Genomic DNA, 15104 nt, shown 5'->3' on the forward strand with positions numbered 1-15104 from the left:
AAGATTTTTATTTAACTAATAATTCATTTTGTTAACTTAGCCCATTAGTTCCTCTTGATTTTCAAAAAATCTATTCATTCTACAAGTATTTTTGAGCATTTGTTATGGTCATTGCCTTGGGCCACTCAATGAAAAGGTACAAATTTTTAAAAATTTAACTTAACAAATATGTTGAGTGCTTATCACATGCAGGGTACAGGGCTAAACTCTTAAAGGAACATAAAAATGAATAATACAGAGTTCCTATACAAGATCAGAAAGATGGACAAGGAAAGACTACAAAGAAGTATGAAATAAAGTATGATGAGAGAAACAAAAACAAAGTACTATGAGAATTGAAAGGAAACAGTTATCATTTCTGGCTGAGCACATCAGAAAAGGTGTTTTGAAGGAGGTACCATTTTACCTGGGCCTTAAAGGACGAGTAGGATTTCCATGCATAGAAACAGAAAAGTGGAATAAAAAACAGGAATAGGGAATCACTTAATTATACTCTCATCAATACAATGACCCACCAAGATTCCAGGAAAACAGTGATGAGATATCCACCTCCTAACAAAGAGGTTATATATTCAATATGTAGAATGAGATGGACATTTTTAGACATAGACAATGTAGGATCTGTATTCCTTAACTGTGAATATTTTTGTAAGAGTTTTGTTTTTATTTTTTTCCTTCTCAATGAGGGGGTGGTGGGATTGGTAAAAAAGTAGAGAAAAGTGTTCATTATCCCTTTTTAAGGGATGTGTGTAACAGGAGATAGGGAAGACACAGATTTACTTAATACATTGGGGTTTTCGTATGGAGTCTATAAAATCTAATGTATTTTTTAATTCTTTCAACTCTGATTACATTGAATTTTCTTGTATATATAATTTCAACTTGAAATATGTCAAATTTGAGGGATTAGTGGGATATACATGCTGAGAAATACAGCAGGATACTGGAAAGGCAAGTTTGAAGTTTAGGTGAAAACTCAGTTCTGGGAGAGACTTAATACCTAGAGATGATTGCTGAAGCCATGTCAGATAATGAATTTACCAAGGACTAGAGAGGAGAGGGGAGAAGCAATGTGGAAGAAGAAACAAAAAGAAAAAGAAAGTTACAAGATAATTTCATTATACATTTAAAAGGAATAGCAAGTCCTACATAACAGATTTGCAGTCCCATATGCAATCATCTTCTTTTCTATTCTACTATATTAAAAAATATAATTTTATTTCTTAAAGTTCAGAAAAAAACTCATGGTGTATATCAGCTATTTGGGAGTAACTCAAAGAAGAGGAAAAAGAGAGGCACTGGTAGAGAGTGGAAAGGTGGCCCTGCTGTCAGGAGTTCATTTTCACCTCAGCATACAATTTAGTAGTCATGTGACTTTGGGCAAGTCACCTTATTTCTCTCAACCTGAATTCTCTTGCATATAAATTGGAAATAATCATACTTACACAGTATGCCTCTCTATGTTGTTAAAGGAAGAGTATTTTGTATTTCTTTAAATGCTAAACATATATGTGTATGAGTATTTGTGTTTATATATGCATGTGTGTGTGTGTGTGTGTATGGGTATATACACATATAAGCATTATTCCATTATTCCATTATTGTAGTGGTAAGAAGGGAGCCATGATAATTCACAATCATAGAAGCCAAGAGAAGAAAGAAGTTAAAGAATAAGGAAGGGACAGAGGGATCAACTGTCAGTGAAGAAAACATACAAAGATCATGAAAACTAAGGAAAACCTATTGGATGTAAAAGTTAAGAGGTCACTGTTGATCTTTGAATGAACAGTTTTAGCAGAGAATGGTAGGTGAATCTTAGGTTTCAGGAATAGAGTAATTAATAGGCCAGTAAGGTAATGGGGGGAGACTATACTTTCAAGAAATATTGCATAGTAAAGGGAAGGAGAGATATAGGATGATTACTTAGAGAAGCAGTAGGTAGAAGAGAAGGGTGTGTTTTGGGTCATATAAGAAGGCAAAAAGGTGGGAAACAGTGGGGAGAGATGGAAGAGGCAAATAGTGGAGGAAGAAATAATTGATGGAGCAATGGTAAGAAAACAGAAGGGCATTTAATCAAAGGCACTGGTGGAGGGATAAGCCTTACTTAATAATAAGGAAGAGGGCTATCTCATCATCCAGGACAGGAGTGGTATGGAAGAGAATTTTAGGGAACTTTTACCAGATGGTTCCAATCTTTTCATTAAAGTAGGAGTCAAGTAAGATAATAAATGATGATGATAATAGCTGACATGTATTTAATTTTTTATAGTAAGTGCTTTACATATATTATCTCATTTGGCTGGAAGCTTAAGGAGAATAAAAATGGTTTGGGACAGTCACTATGAGGAATAAGAGAGGGAATAACAGAAAATAAGTGAGATGTGTAGTGGAAAAGACACTAGATTTGGAGTCAGATAAAAAGTTCAAATTCTGGATATATTACTAAATTGGCAGGGGTGGGGGAGGGTCTTAATCAAACCATTCGATCTCTGTGTACCTTAATAATACCATCTGTAAAAATGAGGGACTTGCTTAAGATGACATCCAAAGTCCATTCTCAGAATCTTAAGAAAATGAGAAAAGTGTGGTTTTGTCCCAAGTAATGAAATTTAGAAGAGTACCATTTCTTCCCCCACCCATTAGTATTCCCAAATAATTAAACCATGAGAAGCAGATATTAAAAAAGCCACAGCAGCAAGGGCTTTCTCCTATTTCTCAAACTACTTGTATGAGCAGGAATTCTTCTTGCTTGGCCCTAACTTAAATTCTGAATATTCTTAAAATTTCTCAGAAAACTCTGTTCTGTTATTTTGGTTTCTTTGGTTTCTTCTTCAAAAAGCATTACCCACAATTCTTACAGTGAAGCTCTAACTTAAGTGACAATAGCTATTCTGCTCCAAATTTTACAGCCAACTCCAATAACCTTATCAGGTACTCTTAGAGAGGAACTAAGGTGTGAAAAGCATTATCTTTAAAAAAAATATTTTCTTTACATTACATGTTTTAGGTGAGGCATAGAGTTCTTTGGGGGAATTGGGGGGGGTGAGGAGGAAGTATCTTCTTCCTTCTGTGTCCCCACACTTCAGCAAATCTGTCCAAGTAGCCTTGCAGAAAAGAGAACCATAGTAGCAACCAAGAGAATTTAACAAGTCTGAAGTTCAAGGTGGAGCACCTGAGGAGACAGAGAATTTGGAGCACAAATTGAGGAACATAAGCTGTCTGCACCATGCTTGCACCTCCCTTGTATGACCAAACCTCCATGAAAAGCAACACCCTCTTCAGACTCAATTGGTTCTATTCAGTATCCAAAGAAAATAATACTAACATGGGATGGCTAGGTGGCACGGTGGATAGAGCACCAGCCCTGGATTCAGGAGGACCTGAGTTCAAATCCGGCCTCAGACACTTAACAATTACTAGCTGTGTGACTCTGGGCAAGTCACTTAATCCCGATTGCCTCACCAAAAAATAAAAATAAAATAATACTAACACAAAATAAACTTTGGTCATATGTCATACCTCACTTTCATATATGCTAATCTCTGTACTTCCAGTTGAGATAAAACAAAGGAAAGGGAACAATGATTTACTAAGCTCCTGTTATCTACCAGACACTGTGCTAAGTGCTTTACAAATATCTCATTTGATCCTCTCAAATGAGGCAAACGGAGGTTAAGTGGATTGCCCAGGGTCACACAGGTAGAGGCTAGATTTGAACTGAGGTCTTTCTGCTTCCAGGTCTAGTACTCTATCCACCCCACCACCATGCATGTCTAATTTTAAAATATTTTACTCTCTTTTCAAAATGTGTTGTGTGCATGTGTATGTTTGTGTGTGAGAGAGACAAAGAGAGATAGATAAGAACAACAAGAAGAGCAAGAACAAAACAATAACAAGAATCAGAAGAAGAGAAGGAGAGATATGGAGAGAGAGGAAGAGATATGATATGAAGAGGAGAGAATTGCAATCAGGAAGAACTGACTTCAAATCTTTTCTCAGACACTTACCTTACTATGTGACCTTGGGTATGTCACTTTCACTTAACCCCTCTATATATCAGTTTTCTCATCTGAATAATGAGTATAGTTGAGGTTCAAATGAGACAGCAAATGCAAATCATTGTGCGAACTATTAAATTGCTATAAAGTGCCACCTATTTATTATTATTATTATTATTATTATTATTATTATTATTATTTAGGTGTTTGATTTTCTTGGTCTTTATGAAATTTTTGTAATACTATAGTAAGTAAAAAACAAACAAAAAAAACAAACCCTGATCTTATAGATCAGGCAGTCAGTGCGACTCATCTGAAGGTAGATTATCTTGGGAATCTAAGAAACTTAGCCTGAATTCTGGCTCAACTATTTACTATTTGTCCTACCTCGGGCATGCCATAAAGCCCCCTTTAAGATATAGTTTTCTCAGTGGTTAAATGTGCTGGTTAAACAAGATCAATCAATTAACAAGGATCTATTAAGCACTTACTATTTGTCAGGTATTGTGCTTAGTAAATGGGCCTAAAAAGATGAAAGTTAAATCTCTGGCCTCAAGGAACTTACATTCTAATTTGAGACATATACATATATGTATATTAAAATGTCCAGTAATAAAATACCCATTCAATCTCAATTATAGACCACAGACTAAGTGTGGAAAGTCTGAAAGCCATCTGATTTAGTGAAATGATGCCAGATAGGAAGTCTGTTCCAATTGACTGAGGGATTTCATCCACCTCACTGAGTCCTGTTTAAAAGAAGCTAGTTAGGACAGGGAAGTACCATTGAATGGAAAGGTTGGAGCAAGAGTGGTAATCAGCAAAAACCCCTAAGAAGAAACTACTTTGAGGGAGGAGGGGAAAGAAGAGACAATCTCTGGCTTCAGCCTGTGTCTATTTCTTTCAAATGCCAGTCCACTTATGCATTGGCCAGAGTTGGGAGGAGAGGGGCTTGCAAAGCATGAAGGGACCAAAGGATTTTGGATTTCCTGTGAGCATCCTAATTTTCCTCCTTCTCCCTGGCAACAGTTTCTACATCAGGAACCAAGACTAGACTAGTCAAAGATTCACTATGCTTAAGGGAAACTTCTGGAGCACCCCATGAATGAGAGAAAAGGACTTTTAGCAGCCAGCTGATGTGAATTATCCCTTTACTACATGTGCCATCTAAGCTTGAATTCACTTTGGACTCTGTAAGTACTTGTGGGACAGTGTTACAGAATTTGGGGGGTAAGAGAGGATTTTCTACCCACTGTTCTTAACATTCCACTTAAGGTTGACTGCTTAAATAATTCTCACTGATCATGTGGGGGACAGGCATCAAAGCCTCAAGACAGTAGGATTAAAGAATCATCCCTAGGACCTTGAGTATATATGTTTACATACATTTTATATAGATATAGATAGCTTTAGAGATATAGATATATAGATATCCCTATACAAACATTCATACATGCATACAAGGTATCCCAAAAGTCTTATCGAAATTTTAAGTTCTTACTATATAAAACTGAACTAAAACTTTTGGAACACCGTCTATGTGGTTATGAACACATAAATACATATGCAAGTATATGTACTGCATATATATTATGTATTCACATATATTTTTGTTGTTGATCCTTCACTTGTGTGTGTGTGGAGTTTTTTTTTGTTTTTTTTTTTAGTGAGGCAATTGGGGTTAAGTGACTTGCCCAGGGTCATACAGCTAGTAAGTGTTAAGTGTCTGAGGCCAGATTTGAACTCAGGTACTCCTGACTCCAGGGCCGGTGTTCTATCCACTGCTCCACCTATCTGCCTGATCCTTCATTTTTGAAGAAGACCAATAGCATCACAGGTGATATTTTCACTTTCACATAAATTGAATTTAAGTGAAGCAAAATTGCACAAAGTCCTCAGCCTCGCTTTCTCTTCCAGAGTCATCTAAGTCTAGTGGCAGGCCACAAGTCAAGATAACTAGAGATAGCCCTGGATGCAGTGAATGACATCAGCATCTTCCATGTGTAACCAAGCTCTACATGTTCCACAGTGCCTTCTCCAACTACCGTTATGGGCATTGGAACAAATTGTTCTCCTCCAGCCTTTAGGTTACACTAAACAGGGTTTAGCCTGTTTCAGCTGGAGTATGGCCACTGCACAGGCTAATGTTTTGTGTAGCCAAAGGTGAGAATTGGGTAAAGGTGGATACCAAAGGTGAGTGATCAACCCTGAAAAGGACTCAGCAAGCCATCACACCAGAAGTTCTGGTGCTCCATGAACATCCCATACATCTAATTTCTGTGTGTGTGTGTGTGTGTATGTATATATGGATGGATGGATGGATGTGTATATGGATGTGTATACATTTGTACATTGTGTACATGTATGTATAAAACAACATGAACACAAGGAAGTTTTAAGAAGGACATTACCACCTGAGATTCCTTTCATATCTACCACCTGAGATTCCTTTCATATCTGAATCTATGATACTATGAAAAATATTATCAAAATCCCTCTTTGGACAAGCTTATTCTAAGGAAGACAAGCTTTACATCATATTCCTTTAAAGAACAATACCTAGTTCTTGAGTTTTGTTGCATAGAATCTCACATACTCACAAATTGTGAATGAGAAAATTTGTACGGGAAATGGGATCAAAATGAATGAAATATGTTATTAGGTAACAGAATTAGAGGCAATTACAAGTCTGGGCAGCTCAAGGTAGGGGAGACTTAGACGGTTCCAATGAACTTTCTTTTCAGATGAACATGCAATAAGTATATTTTAGATGGTTGTGAATTCCATTAAAGAAAGAACTAGTAGGATAAAGAGGGGAAATTGTAGGGGAGCACTCTGTTTCTATTATAGACATTTGCTCTAGTTTCCATTTTACAGTAAAGGTAGCCAAAAAGCATTTGTAAATGCTTTCAGAAGAACACAGTAGACAAAATGTTTCAGTGCATTTGGCCTAATATAAATGTTTATTTGAAAACATGCAGCAAAGAGAAGATAATAGTTGCTAGTGAAATAAAAGAGAAAATATGTTAAAGCTTTATTAGCCTTTGCCACAGGGAGGCTTGTACTTACAAAGGTTTGAAAAGATGTTTGATGAATACATAGAGGGATGGTCCCATAAGCAGAGGCTTAGTGAAATGCTGAGAACTGACAGATTAAGAGGTTAGTGAAAATGCTAATTCTTTCATTCTCTCTCTCTCTCTCTCTCTCTCTCTCTCTCTCTCTCTCTCTCTCTCTCTCTCTCTCTCTCTCTCTCTTTCTCTCTCTCTCTCATCAGCTGGAATCTACTCAGCTGAGTACCAGGGTTTATTGTTTGTTTTTCTCTCCTTTAAAAATAAATACTGCATTGTGATATAGGGATCACACTTTTTAGGTGGTCAGGACTTGTCTATCATATTTGCAAGATTTTAAATGCTGAGGTAGGATTCTTTAAGGCTATATTGATTTTTTAAACCTTCCTGAAGAGTAGTTTCAGTTTCTCCTTTATAAGACTTTTAAATTCCCATCCGAATTTGGACAAACATGATCATTTTCACATCTTAAAATGACACAACCAAAACAGGTCACTTTGACTGAAAATTAGAGGCTGCCCTAAATCTAACATCCTCTTTGATCAGTTCAGTTTTGAGATGGAAGGAGACTCTTCATTAAATGGTTAAGAAAAGGTTTACTTTGCTTTAGCATATAAAGTGTAAGCAACAAGGATATAATGGCACTTCATTTCTCTAAATAAGGGCTCCCTCATCTCCATAAAGAAAGTCATCTATCTTTGTCAGCAGAGCAGAGTATGAAGACTCTTCTGAGGGGCCCCAACTCCGTGAGGGTGGTATTTTTTTAATTCTCCAAGGAGATCAGGAAGCTGTATTAAAGGAGTTAGGGACCAATCCAAGGGAAAGATTATTGACTTTTAGAGAAAACTACTATCTATTTTAGGAGGCAGGTAAGTGACTCAGTGAATAGAGCTCTGGTCCTGGAGATAAGAAGACCCAAGTTCAAAGCTGTCATCAGATATTTACTAGCTGTGTTGATCCTAGGCAAGTCACTTAACCTCTGTTTGCCTTAATATACTGGAGAAGAAAATGGCAAGACACTCCAGAATATTTGCCACATAATGCCATGGATAGTATTGGCATGCTACAGTCCACAGGGTCACAAAAAGTCAGACACAACTGAACAACAAGGACATCAATGCCATTTTGGAAAAATGTTGGGTTGGAACTGTGATTGTAACACTGAGTTTCCTCATAGAGAAAAGTAGGAAAGATAATTGAGGGAAGGATAAAAAGTGGGAGAGGGAAAAGGAAAAACTTGTTATCTTTGAGGAAAAAGCAAAGCAAAGGTATTAAATAAAACAGAACATTATTTAATAACTAACATTTCCAATATGGTAAAAATCCTGCAAAGCTCTGACTATAATTGTCAGCATTAGGGAAGGAAACTAAACCAAATAATGAGAAGAAGAGTAAGTGAGTAGGTAGTCAGCCAATATGAAATCAAAAAGAGCAAGGTTTAAGTTGTGCCCTTCACAATAATGGTGATCTGGCCATGGAGAAGAAAAAACATCTGATTGTTGCCAAACAACTTGCTAGAACCTTTTTTATAACATAAATTGCCAATCTGCATTGAGGGAGGGAATTTCCATACTGGTACATCATTCCATTAATGAATTCACATGTCTAGAATATCAATTTAAGGGGGAGGGGTGGACAAGAATACCAACCATTAGAGGGAAACTTTCAAATAAAACACCTCCTTTATATGTCTCATAGTTCTTTTCCTCCTGGTCCAATGACGGAGTCTAGCAATATGTTGCTATTATGCCAGACATCTCTGGGGCCATCTCAAAGGCAAATGTGTTCTATTCTTTCAATATAAAGTAACTGGAACACATTCAATGAACAAAAGACCCACCTCTTCCATCAGTGGACAGTTAGGTAGATAACACCTGAGGATCTTCACTCCACTTATATTTCTGGTCACACTACAAATCAATCAGAAATGGGGGCAGGGAGGGGGAGAGATCATATTTATATCAATTAATATCCACATATGTTCATGATGTATACAGCATGAAATGTATGCAGGAATAGTTTCCAAAAATATCCTTGGAAACTACATGAAAAACATTCACTGAAGCACAGTCTTCCTTGAACATTTCTGTTATTTTTAATTACTATGTGACTCTCAAGGTGAGCAGCATAAAGACCATTTAAACTTTCCAAATTGCAGGATAGTGAGGAAATGTTAATGCTAAACATGATTTAATAATTTGGTGAACTCAATAAAACCAGGAGAGAGGAAGAAATACACACTCTACAAATTGAGCTGCAGAAATTGATCTTAGCTTCTCTCTTACAATGGGTAAGCTTGGTTTTATCAGGACCTTAGACAATGAAAGGGACTCAACAATGGTGTGGAATTTTCATTCAGTTAAGCAAAACAAGTAGGAATATTTGTATCCAAATCCCTTCTAGAAGTAAATAGGATTGTTTTTTTTTCAGATTTTCTATTAAAATAGTACAACTTATAACCTTACCTTTTGTCCTATCTTAAATTTTACTGCAGTTTGTTTTTGCCATTGCTCCTAAGTGTTCTGCCTGTGTTATTTTGACCATGCTTTCAGAATCCTCAATAATAATGTATTTATTTACATTATCTGAGGTCAGTTAATATAGGGTCATCCATTTAATGCAGTGGCTTGTAGTTAAGAAAAATCCTCCTAATGTATCATCATTTTGGGGGGGATATGTTTTAGGATTGTGCCATTTTGTTTAGTAAATTATGTAGCACAGTGGAGAGAGTGGAAGGTTTAGAGTCACAAAGACCTGAGTTTTAATCCAGTCTCAGACACTTACTAGATGTAAGTAAATGATTTGGGCAAGTCACTTAATCTCTGTTTGCCTCAGTTTCCTCAACTGGAAAATGGGGATAATACTACCACTTGCCTCCTAGAGTTGTAATGATCAAATTAGATCATACCTGTAAAGTGCTTAGCACAGTGTCTAACACATAGTAGGCACTATATAAATGTAAGATGCTATCATCATCATCATCATTTCTTAAATACCAAATAACTGCATAAAATCCTAAATTTCACTGCCTTTCTAAGTATCCAGATGAAGCACTTTGAAAGAAGCTAAAGCTTATAATCACATACTAGATGAAGACACGAGGCAAGCGATATGTGCACAGATCATCCAAAAAGTCAATGATGGATACAAAATTAGAATAGATTTATAAATATAATCATAGTAATAATAAGGTCTAGGTGACCTGAGCCGTTCTGGAAGAGCTAATCCATATATTTCTTTCTTGGAAATGGAGCTGTCCATTATTTCAGAAATCAAGGGTTCATCTTCCTTATATGCCAAACATCCGAAACCCCTCAGGGGTTTCGTAAACATCTAAGCTATATAACAATAACCATAAAACAACACTTTGTGAAATCTGATGGAGCATTCTGTTTGAGTTAACTTCAGTTTCATATGTAGTTTCAGATGCAACAGTACTTTATTTGTTTCACTATCTTTAATCAGATCAGTCAGGTGGACCACCAAGTTCAAGTTTTTACCCAATTTTACACCTGAGCTGATTGAGGCAAGGGAAAACCAAATGACTTGTACGATTCTTAAAGTGAGTTAATGATGCACTTAAAGTTAGAAACTATCACCCTTTGTCTTCTTTTTTGCCAATTACCCCTCTTATAGCCTTAGACAATTTTGCTTTCTTACTGTGACAGAGGATTACATTTTTAGAAACCAAACCCTTTAATGAGCAATCAGCAGGCTGCTGTTAAATAATTGGGAAAAAAATAAAACCCCTAAATAGAAAGGGCCTATTTTCAGCCTCTCACAAACCAAAGTATTCTAGCCCAACTAAAAAGTTTTCATATTGCAAAACCATCTTCATTTAAATTTAGTCTTCTTATTACCCATCTTATGTAAACAGCATATGACTGCAATGAATTACTAAGGATGCTAGGGATAGCGGTCACTTTTAAACATTCACAGACAGGATCCTCTGTAACAAGCACTCTACAATGTGACTTTCCACCCTTTGGCAGCATTGGCTTCATCTGCCCTCTCTGATACGGATTCTCTAATTCCAAATATTATTTATGTAAAGACCATGTTTCACTTTACTGCAAGTAAAAATAAATAAATAAACCATCATACTTAGGCATGTGATGCCACATTTTTTTTTCTTGGCATCAAAACCAGTGATTTCATTGACAGAGGTAAATCCTGTAAGGGGAATTTCCCCCAATAACGCACATTATAACCTGTTTGGAAATGGATAGCCAGTGCCTTAAGGGAAGTGAACATTTAAATTCCTTATTCATAGGGACACAGCTAGTGAGTCTAAGGCAGCACTTGAACCCATGTCTATTAATTGTGAGACCCACCTTCTATTCAATTTCCCACTCTGCTTCTCAGATTGCCATTTAGCATATGCAAAATGATAAGGACCAAAAAAAGTATTGCTTCTTTGCTTAATAGCACCATTTGGAAGTTAGGACCTTATCCTAAACAATTCAAGAGCTTTCCATGAGCCAGACTTATTTCCATAGTCACTGACCCTCAGTCTCCTGTTTGATTTTGGAAATGAATCTAGAGATGGATACTGATGGATGGATGGATACTTACCTATGAAATGTAATCTATCCTTAATGTTGGCACACTACTCCACAGGAATATAGGGAAACAGCTCTAGAGTTTGAAGGGACCTCAGTAGATACTTATGCCAACTCTATTATTTAAGAAATGATGAAGGGGCAGCTAGATGGCACAGTGGATAAAGAATGGACCCTGGATTCAGGAGGACCTGAGTTCAAATCTGGCCTCAGATACTAGCTGTGTGACCCTGTGCAAGTCATTTAACCTGTTTGCCTCAGTTTCTTCATCTGTCAAATGAGGATAATAATAGCAACTAACTCCTAGGGTTGTATTGTGGATCAAATGAGATAATATTTATCATATTATCTCATTTAATCCCCACAAATAGTAAGTGCAATATAGATGTTAGCTATTATTATGACTATTACCTGTAAAATGAAGAGGTCAGACTTGGTAACCTCTACAATCCTTTCTAGTTTTAAATCTGTGAGCCTATGCTAAGCATCAGAAGCAGAATTTGAACTCAGGTCCTCTGATCTGAGAGTCAGCAGTCTTTCCACTATAACATGCTATATCAGGGACTCCAGAAAGGAAAAGATGCTGAAGTATGAGACAGCAAAGAACCCTTTTCCTGTTGTTCAACTCATCTTTATTGGAGTCTTCCCTGATTACAATACCTTGAAGGAGAATATCATCCCACCGGGTTGTATGTTGAATCAGTCATTCCAATTAAAGTGGAATATGCAGAAAAAAATCAATATTAGAGCTAATTATTCGGCCTAACAGGAAACATCCATTTAATTTCTGTGACTCATTCCTGACTGGAGAGGTGATGAAAATCTGATGGAAACCAATGATGAATGTCAAATTGGCGAGGCCTATCCCATTAATCTAGGATGCCTACATTCACTACATTCAACCCTGCAAATTATTCTGCTACAAGTCCTAGGCATTTTCTTTTTAATATACAAAATAGAGGAAAGTAAGTTGCAGTGTTTGGTAAGTATCAAGACAGTTCCAAGACAACTTACTGGCTAGCGTAGCTTTATATTCAACCACTAAACAGCCACCCTAGATTTTTTAAAAAAACAATAGTAAAGATTCATTGAAGAATTCATTTTAAGAATCTGCTGAATTTTAAAAAATCATCTATATGACCATGACAATTAAGTTTAATTTTGAAAGTGAATCCAACACTGATAAGAACAATCTTCACCAGGGTTGTTATCGCTCAAGATAGGCAGCATTTCTGCATTTTCAGCCAGCAATGCTGCCCTCAGCAAACACATTTGACAAACAAACATGGTCTCTCAGCTACCTACATTCATGTCCATCTGTTTGGATGGCATAGTGCCCCCTCACAAAAGGGAATGCCAATTTTTTTATCGGAAAAATAAACCAGCCAAAGATGAGGTAAGAAGATTTATCTTTAAATGTGTATGACTTACAATAGCATTTATAGGATTTTAGGGTTTGCAAAACGCTTCACATAATTCATGTGAAGTAGGTTAATTCATTTGAGCCTCACAATAACTATGTGAAGTAGGTACTATTAATACCCTCATTTTTCATTAAGAAAAGTAAGTGGTCAAGTGACTTGTCCAGGGTGATACAGATAAATGTCTGAGTCAGGATTAGAATTCAGATCTTCCTGACTTCAAGTGTATCATTCCCACATAGATACCTTGGATAAGATATACTCCAGATCTGGTCTTTGGGGGCAAGAAGGCATCCGATAATTGTTTTGGTAGCAAAGGGAAGAAGACAGGATAAATGGATTCTTAACAAGACAGGAGAACATAGAGACAAAGACAAATCTAATTATTACTTTTTTCTCATCAAAAATTTGTGCAAACTGGAAATAATTGACACCTAGATAGAAAAACAATCCTACATGGTATCTTTTATTTTCTTTGGAGATTTGGGGTAATCTAGACTTTAGAACTTGAGAGAACTCCAAGAAGTAGTGTGAGAACCCCTTCTAAAATGCATTATTTCATCTATCAATGACCCATTTCTATTCACTTCATATAGATAGAATGCTAGACCCAAAGTCAGGAAAACATGAGTTCAAATCCCACTTTTAATAACTGTGAGCTATGCGATTCTGGGCAAATCACTAAACGTCTCTTGAATTTGACTGTCTCATATGTAAAGTACAGGGGGAAGATATGTGGTGCAATAGAGCACCAGATTGAAAGTCAGAAAGATTCTTCTTCCTGAGTTTAAATCTGGATTTACACACTTATTATTTGTGTTACCCTGGCAAGTCACTTAACCTTGTGTGCCTCAGTTTCCTCATCTGTAACATGAACTGGAGAAGTAAATGGCAAACCACTCCAGTATCTTTGCCAAGAAAAGGCCAAATCAGGTCACAAAGTGTCGGACATGACTTAAGCAACAAAAAAGGACAAAAGTTGGAATAGATGTTCCTTTCATTTTTAATTCTATGATCTGTTACTTGATAGGTAATGAATGTTTGGCAGAAACCAATGATAAATGGTAATTTGATAAGGTATATCCCATAAATCCAGACTCATCTACATGCTAAATAAAGCCTTGCATTTTTATACTAATGTCTTACCAAGGCAACTGTTTTGTAACATCATTTTAGAGAGTTACATAATGCAGTGAGATTTTAAGTGATTTGTCCAGGGTCACACAGAAAGTATCATATATTGGCTCTATGAGCATTATGTTATAATGGATTTATGGTAAAACACTAATTTTTCCAGCTGACAAAATTTGGAAAAGATAGAACTGATTTTTTAAAAAAAGGAATGCTTATAAAAGAACAGATATGAGACCTGTACTTTCTTTACAGAAAGAACTTGGTGTGCCATTAGAGGTAAAACAATTGAGAACCATATTAGTTGACATATTAGAAAAAGGGATCAAGCAGCAAGTACTTCATCCCAGTGAAATCCCTTGGAATATACTGGCATTAAAATAAATATTAAGTGAGCAATAGGAATGAGCTCAACCATAAGCCTTTTATAATATTGTTTGGGCTGCTCAAGGTCTTTCAAGGGCTTAAGTGCCTAAATAACATTACAAATAGGAAGTAGCAGTAAAAACCTTAGCAGATCATTAAGTGTAATTGGTTTGGGATTTTGTTTGTGTTTTGTCTAGGGGCTTGGGGGGCAAGTTCTTTCCTTCCAGAAAATAATCACATAACATTTTTTGGTGGGAGGGGTATAGTATGAATTACTCCTCTTTATCCTCTGAAACAAAGAGAAACACATTGAAGCAGTGTTTCACTTATGAGAAAATTGCAGATGATTTCCCATATAACCATTCCACCTGGGAGATCTATACCATTACAGGATAGCTATAGGTGAGTATTCATTGCTCTTAGATTTAAATGATAAGTGATGCAGTGATGCTTAATTGTTTTTCTTAAGTGGGAAAAATGGGGAAAATGTAAGGAAAATACAAATTGTGTCTTTCTTTGTTCTCTACCCTCATTTATTCAGGTTGACATATTAATAAT

Source organism: Dromiciops gliroides, chromosome 5 (genome assembly GCF_019393635.1).
Source record: "Dromiciops gliroides isolate mDroGli1 chromosome 5, mDroGli1.pri, whole genome shotgun sequence".
NCBI classification, from domain to species: domain Eukaryota; kingdom Metazoa; phylum Chordata; class Mammalia; order Microbiotheria; family Microbiotheriidae; genus Dromiciops; species Dromiciops gliroides.